We start from the raw sequence: 8,343 nt of genomic DNA on the forward strand, positions 1-8,343 counted from the left end.
AGAAAAGATGGAAGCAAGTCGGCTTAGAAGAAAAGCGGCTTGGTTCGTCATAATAGAAGGGCAGTTGTATCGAAAAGGGATTAATTCTCCTTTGTTGAAATGCATAGCTCCACCGAACACGGAATACGTGTTAGAAGAGATACACGAGGGGATCAATGGACATCACCTAGGAAGGAAGTCGTTAGCCAGGAAAGCTACACGAGCGGGATATTTTTGGCCAACAATGGGAGAAGATGCTAAAGGACATGTACGCAGATGTGAACAGTGTCAGAAGTTTTCTAATGTATATCAAGCTCCTCCAGAGGAGTTGTTCACGATTTCATCTCCATGGCCATTTTTCAAATGGGGTATGGACCTTTTAGGTTCGTTTCCCAAAGCAGCCGGAGGAGTGAAATACTTGATAGTAGCAGCAGATCACTTCACCAAGTGGATAGAGGTTGAACCCATCGCCACTATTACTGCTCGAAAAGTCTAGAAGTTTTTCATTGGGAAAATAGTCTGCAGGTTTGGTATTCCGGCGGTAATCATAACAGATAATGGGACACAATTCATAGACAGACAATTTCGGCAGGTAGTAGCCGACTTGGGGATAAAGCACAAGTTTGCAGCAGTTGAACATCCGCAAACGAACGGGCAAGTAGAGTCAGCAAAAGAGATTCTGACAAACAGGTTGAAAAGAGGAGTAGAAGCATGCAAGGGAAGTTGGGTAGAAGAGTTAGACAGTTTGTTATGGGGATATAGAACTTCGGTGCAGTCTAGTATTCAAGAAACACCATTTAAAATGACTTACGGGTTTGACGCAATGTTTCCTGTAGAAGTCGGAGAACCATCATGGAGAAGGAGGTTGTTTCCAGAAGACAAAGAGGAAGAGAATAGTGAGTTGATGAAGATTGATATGCAGTTGTTGAAAGAAGAAAGAGACAAAACAGCAATTGTTGAAATGGCATCCAAGAAATGAGCAGCGACGAGATACAACAGAACAGTGGTCAAGCGAACATTTCAATTAGGAGATTTGGTGCTCAGGCGGGCAGATGTGGGAAATAAGAATGCAAGAGATGGGAAGTTAGCAGCCAGTTGGGAAGGTCCATACCGAGTAACAAAGGCCACTAATACAGGAGCTTATCAAATAGAGCATTTGGATGGGAAAGCTATCCCACGATATTGGAATGCAGGCAAGCTCAAAAGGTATTTCAGTTGAAGAATTCAGACTAAGGATCAAGAGAAGGAAAGCAGTGAGCATGTGTAGTCGTTGGTAGAATAGGTAACCTTTAGGGTAATTATTAAAGCTTTGTTTAAGTTAAGAAAATTCTGAGTTAAGTTTAGTATAGGAGTTTATATTACGTTTAGTAGATGATGAATATGGAGTAGTTTAACTTTTGAATTCAATAAAGCAAGATTTTTAGAAATGTATATGACAGACAGGCCAAAAGTCCCATGCCGCCTTCAATGGCCTCATGGGCACCTGCTCATTTCCTACTCGAAAGCAGGGCCAAAAGTCCCATGCCTCCTTCAATGGCCTCATGGGCACCTGCTCATTTCCTACTCGGAAGCAGGGCCAAAAGCCCCATGCCGCCTTCAATGGACTCATGGGCACCTGCTCATTTCCTACTCGGAAGCAGGGCCAAAAGTCCCATGCCGCCTTTAATGGTCTCATGGGCACCTGCTCATTTCCTACTCGGAAGCAAGGCCAAAAGTCCCATGCCGCCTTCAATGGTCTCATAGGCACCTGCTCATTTCTTACTCAGAAGCAGGGCCAAAAGTCCCTTGCCGCCTTTAATGGTCTCATAGGCACCTGCTCATTTCTTACTCAGAAGCAGGGCCAAAAGTCTCATGCCGCCTTTAATGGTCTCATGGGCACCTGCTCATTTCCTACTCGGAAGTAAGGCCAACAGTCCTATGCCGCCTTCAATGGCCTCATGGGCACCTGCTCACGTCCTACTCGGAATCAGGGCCAATATTTTGAAATGTTCCTAGTTATTAAACGATAATGAAGCGTGTAGAATTATGAAAAGATGAGCAGTATTGAAAGATAGAAAAAACAAAATTTTGCCAAGTTGCTTTTGATACAACGGAAAGCTATTTAGTCAGATCAAAGCAGAAGAACAAAATAGTTAAGCAATCATAGAAGCATTAAAATCACAGATATTAAAAGATTCATCAGACAAAGTCATTACAACACCAAAAGTAATTTAAGCATAAAACTAACAAAAGTACAAAATAAAAGTGGCATCCCACTCCTTCAAGCGTCTTTAGGAATTTCCTCAGAGTTCGTCTGGCCAGAAGTTGATGTAACTCCCATGTACTCAGAAGGACTGGTGGTGAGCACGGTTATAGATCATTTTTCATTATGGGTGCATAGTCAGCCGTTATCAACAAAGTTAAATGTGTTGATTTTATCCAAGTTGGAGATAGCAGCATCCGGGTGGAAGAACTTAACTTGATCGACAGTCCAGCCGCGAATTTGGTGACCAAAAGCAACATATTTAGAGTCCATGTCCTCGGCAGCTTGTTGTAGTGAGGTGACTTGCTTCTTCAAAGTGTCTACTTCTAGTTCCAACTCGGCTACCCGGAAGTCTGAATCTTCAAATGCTTTCTTCAAAACTTTATGACCTTCGGTCAGCTGGGCATTTTCTTGTTTTAGAGTAGTAAGCTCATCCTCGACTTTCTTAGCCAGTTTTTCAGACTCTTTAAGCTTAAGTTGAAATCCCTGGGCGACAAACTCAGCGGCTTCAGCCCTTTGAGTCAGGCGAGCGTGTTCAGTTTTAAAATTATTTCTAAAGAGTTGTAACTCCTTAAGTTCCGTTAACATTTGTAGACGTTCGACCAATGCTAACAGTGCCATTTCATAGTAATGGGCTTCACTGAGAGAATTATCTCAGATCTCCGTAAACTTGACAATTAATTGGTCCAAAGAAAACTTGTCCCATTTTTCACGGAGTCCGGGAGTGAAGCAAGGTTGTAATTTCTTCATGAATGGAGGATCCGAGAAAGGGCTGGCAATAACAGACGACGGAGGGGTTAAAGACTTTTCCGAGGATGATTTAGACCTGGGTTCAGTAATCTGAACTCGCTTTCGGGGTAAGACTTCTCCAGAATCAACAGGCGAGTCCTGATCCAATATCACAGTCTCATTAGGAATGGAACCCGTGGTAGAAGTAGCAGGAAGGGAAGAAGGGGTAGGAGAACCTTCTTTGTCATCAGAGGCCAAGGAGGAGAATCTTTATTTGATAAAATAGACCCAGGAGTGATAGAAATATTTTTTTTTGCTAACTCGGAAGTCATCTTTTGAAACCAATTGAAAGTTTCAAGTTAGTCAGTACTCAAATTCTTTGAGTTAGTTAAAAGTGCTTTAGCAGGAGTACTATAGTGATGTTGGTTCCAACTGAGAGGGAATCGAGGAGCTCCGTCCTGATCTAGAAAGAAAGCAGAAGGAGTGGCAGATTGAGAAGAAGAAGAACAGGCAGATGGTGTAGCCGGAAGAACTTCAGGTATACGAATCTTGAAATAATCTTCTTTGAAGTTCTTCCAATTGTCTTCGTATATAGTACACCAGCGAAATCCAGGGCGAGCTTTTAAGGAAACCCAACTGTGACGAGTACTTCCTTTGTCGATAGCATTTCGGAACACGGCGAATAGACAGAAGAAGATCCGAAAAGAATATGTGAACCCAAAAGATTTCCAAATTATCTCAAAAGTGTGTAAAAAACACCAGCTATTTGGATGAAGTTGAGAGGGGGCGATTTCAAGATGGTTTAAGACGTCCATTTGAAACTCGGTGAAAGGTAAGGACACTTTGAGCTCGGAAAACAAGCATTTATATGCAAAAAAGAAAGAATTTTCACCTTGCCCGGAAGGTGAACAGATACGTTCCTCTTCTCCGGGTACATCTACTCATAAGGAAGTAATAATGGAGTCACGGAATAAAGGGATTGATTGTAAAGCAGTGTGAAGATTACTCAGATTCTTTTCATATGAAGAGCGAAGCCCTAAAGCTTCTTCATCAACCCATTTTAGACCTTCCACAGTAGAAGGAAGTGCGAAGCGGGAAAGTGGGAGCGAACGGTAGGGACGATTCCTCAGCGGCATAGCCTGGACGGACAGGTCCCAAGTAAATTTAGTTTATAAGATATATTGCAAGTTCAAATTTCAATGGAAGAAAATGATGGTTAAAAGTGGATTCCTAATTCGTCCAGAACTTATATAGCCGGTGAGAAGAAAATTAAAGAAGATGAGGAGAGAAAGATGATGAAGGTCTTTTGTGTAAAAGAACAAGCAAATTTGCTAAGGTAAAATTTAAAGATACAAGTCACGAGATTCACAATACTGGTTACAAAGTTAAGCAAGAAACAAGAAAATACACTAAGAAGCAAGATGAAGGAACTTACTCGCACAAATAAGAGAATAACAGCAACCAGAAGGAAAGAAAGGACCAAGGGTAGCAGCGTATCAGCAAAATCTACACGAAAATGGCAACAGGTACAGGATAAGGAAAAAACTAGAAATATGTGTGAAGAGAGAAAGAAGAAGAAGATGAAGATACAGCCAAATTTGATAGGTAAGTAATGAAAAAAGTAAAGTAGAGAAATGGTAAAATCAGGCAGTAATAAAAGGAAAAGAAAAAGCAACTGTGGGTTCATATTTCAAAGAAAATAATGATGGAGGGCAGGTGAGGTGTGTCAGACCTCAAGTCGTTTCGAAGACCAAGGAAATGAGTAGATGACAGATGGCTATCAGAAGGCGAAGGGGTCAGAAGCATTTAATGAAGAAATAGATATATAATAGAATAAAAGAAATCATAAGAGATAAGATATTAGTTAAACTCGAAGTCCAATTAGCCATTAGACTTCGAGCTTGGGGGCTTAATGTTCTGGGTTCATACATCCGACTAGCTATGCGTGTGGACATCCATCACGAGAACTCGGAAGTATCTTTGCCCGGACAAGCAGTTAAGAAGCATGCGCAGTATAACCCAATGTGAGCCCTCCCACGTTTCCATGATAGCAAAGATAGCAACCCACGATTGGAATAACTACCTAAGGCAAGAGATATAAATATCAAAGATAGGTGCCTAACAGAGGGGGGATTAGAACCATACCATAACCATACTAATGTTCATACAGAACAGAAATTATTATTGTTTTGTTATTTTGTAATTTTAAGTTTCTGTTACTGTTGTTATATGCTCATGTGAGCTAAATTTTTACGGGGCATTTGGTACAAAGTGAATGTTAGGATTCGCAGTAAACTGAATTTTTCTAAATTTTTAATTTTCGGATATTATCGTAAACTGAATGTTTTCGTCATATTTCTAAAATTGAGATTTTCGGATAAAAAAAATTTCTCCTCTACCAAACGCCCCCTTAAGAGTTGGTTGAGAGAATACCCATAACTTATTTGTTGTTGGTTGCTATTTTAAAGCTTAAATGTTTATTTTCAGCTTGGTTAATGTTGTGTTTACATTCTAAAGTTGACATGTGGTAGCCACACATAGGCAAATCATAGTGGTGTGGATTTATTAAAAAATAATCCACACTAAACCTCACATTAAGCACATGAAAAGTTGATTGAGAAATCTCTCAATTGGTATGGCTTTAGACATATGAAGTTACCTCCCATGTAACTTAAGGAAATGGTGTTCTAAGGTCTTGTATTAGTGGATGCACAAAAATGTGTCAACTGTTAGTAATAGAAAAAAAATATTGTTGAGAAACAATGGCTAATTTGATATTTCTATTAAGTTGGAAGTGTTGAAAATGCAACCACTCACATCTTTAAGGCAATTTAACAACAAATGAGAAAAGGGAAATTGAAATCCAACTTGTTTTTACATACTATTTTTAATCAATTCGTGTTAATGTTTATTTTATTTAAATCAGAGTTCTAACTTATGTTCTAAAACTTAATAAAAATCATTCTAAAAAATTCTCTTTAATTAATTTTCAGTGAGTTCATTTGTTGTTGGAACGATAATCGAGTCTTAAAATACTCCTTATATTACTTGTCGCATATACTTGTGCGCCATTTGCGTAAACCTTATCAAGGCAACACATCTCATCTCAATTTTAATTATATATTTTTACAGGTTTAATTACAGAGTTAACCTATGATTCCACTTCTTCAAATTGATTGTGGGAGTCTGTTTGATTATTAGCAGTGAGCTCTATAATAGCCCAACTTAATTAATTAGTAAATCAAGTGTAATTAATTAATTAAGCATGTTTTACTGAGTGAAATTCAACATAAGGCTTAATTAAATGAATCTGAGTCACTTTGGAGTTAAAAGTGTACTCAGTGAAAATTAAGGGGTATAAATGGGTACTGGCAAAAGTACCCAAAATATAAAAATAAAAATAGTAACATTCCTAGAATAATATTCCAGACTTTTGGGTAAAGTTTGGTAATTATTGAAGTTGAATAGATAGACGAACCCATACCCGCTTAAAGCCACTTAACCTATGTTAAGTGACTTAAGCTACCAAATGACCCCCATTTCCCCCAAGTCCCGTCGCCAGAAAACAAAGAGAAAGAGAAGAAGAAGGAGAAAGAAGAGGAAGGAAGGGAGGAAGAGAGAGAGAGATCAAATCTTGATGGTTTTGGATGATTCAAAAGCCTAAATCGCTTAGAATCTCGCCCTCTTTCATAATCCAAGCTTAGTTTTAAGTGTGGAGCTTTGTGTGGTGGGATATTGGCTCTCAAAAATTCGGCCCTTTGGAGAAATTTGGGGTTTTGAGAGTTTCTACCTCCATTGAAGCTTGAGGAGCCATCAATCTTTGGTTGTGTGACCATTGGTGGTAAGATTCTAACCCTTGAACCTCATGATTCCTTGAAATTTGCATGAGTTAGGGTTTATGAATAGTAAATTGGGATTTTTATGAAATGTAGTTGAATTAGCTATGTTCTAGGAAGAATGGAGTTTAGAGCATGTTGTGAAAAATGCTAGGAACGACATTTAATCGGTGGAAATGAGCCTAGATAGTCATTTGATAATTGTTCATAATATTGGAAAATTCATGCTTGGATTGGTTAGTATTCTAGCATGTTGAACAATTAGTGAGTGGAATGATTGATTGGATCCTTGTGATGTCTAGGATTGAGACATTTGGACCAACCGTGAGTGATCAACCATTGGAGCAAGCTATGGAGCTTGAATAGCTCATTGGAATTGGTAAGCTCATACTTGTGTTGTGTTTTGAATTGAGTAATTGATGGTTGATTGTGAAATACTCTTGGATGCAATGTGTTGATTGCATTACACCATGTGTAGGTGTTGGTTTTGGAGTAGAGTATTGTTGACATTGGTGAAGAACAAAGGTCGACTGAAGCATTGAGGTAAGCCTTCGGACCTTGGGTGTAATTCCCTTGACTGTTCTACCAAGCCCTGAAAGGGTAGAGGTTGTGATTGTGTATATAAATGCAATAAAATAGTGTAATGCTTAGTTATACGTATGTGTATGCATTTGGTGTGGCATAGGATGGTGTTTCCCTATGTGGGTATGTTGCATGACGATGCGTAAATCATACATGGTAGTTAGCTGGCCAGTAGGACTATTTGCATCTGAGTTTCCTTAGGACAGCTTGAGAGCTCGAGGGATTTCTCCTGGAGATGTATGGCACTTTGCATAGATATGTATTTACTGCATTATTATTGTTATTGCTATTACACTGGTATGGAACTGTGGGGTGGAGAGATGCTCCAAGGACCCCTGGTTTACTGGATATATTCGTATATCTCACCCCGTGTTGTGGGGACCCCCTTTCAGGTAAGGATGCTGCAGGAGCCTCTGGTGGCAAGTGGCCATATCTGGATTATGCATGAAATATGGCACTTCTTTGAGTTTATGCATGCCTTTTGTAGTTGACATGCATAGGATTTTATTTTTGAAAGCCCATGATCATTTGTATATCTTGATTCATTGGATGAACTTAGCCTATGCTCATGCCTTTGGTTACACCTTTTGTTGATGGGAGCCAAGGGAATGATCATAGTGTTTTGTAAGCTAAGTTCTATGATTTGTAAAGGATATGTAATGTAAATGATGCCTACTTGAAAATCAAAATATGCATGCTTGTTATGTATTGAGTTGTTGAATTGGTTGGGCTGAAAATCAATTAGGTACCCTCTTCGTTTAAACTGGTAAACGATGAGAAAACAAAGGTCATGCTGCCCAAATTCTAGCTAAATCTCATGAGGAGAGGTTGGATGAGTGCTAGGATTTAGTTGTGGGGCATGGACAATTGGGGTTTGTAATGGGGATGCATTTTCCCCTAGGCTTGGACTTGAGAAATGAGGGAATTGGAATTCCCTGGCAGCGCGCTTAAGCGCCCAAGAGCGCGCCCAAGCGC

The 8,343-nt window shown here is 39.5% G+C and overlaps 1 long non-coding RNA gene across 1 annotated transcript; it reads left to right on the plus strand.

The window, feature by feature from the left end:
• Positions 1–7,087: 7,087 nt before the first annotated feature.
• On the plus strand, positions 7,088–7,863 carry LOC133302531 (uncharacterized). The gene is made up of 3 exons (XR_009750360.1): positions 7,088–7,165; positions 7,265–7,329; positions 7,761–7,863. It is a non-coding gene; the product is annotated as an uncharacterized LOC133302531 (long non-coding RNA).
• The last annotated feature ends 480 nt before the right edge of the window (positions 7,864–8,343 follow it).

This window comes from Gastrolobium bilobum, unplaced genomic scaffold (genome assembly GCF_033153095.1).
Source record: "Gastrolobium bilobum isolate Gb01-03AN ecotype WA unplaced genomic scaffold, APGP_CSIRO_Gbil_v1 utg229421, whole genome shotgun sequence".
Taxonomy (NCBI): Eukaryota; Viridiplantae; Streptophyta; class Magnoliopsida; order Fabales; family Fabaceae; genus Gastrolobium; species Gastrolobium bilobum.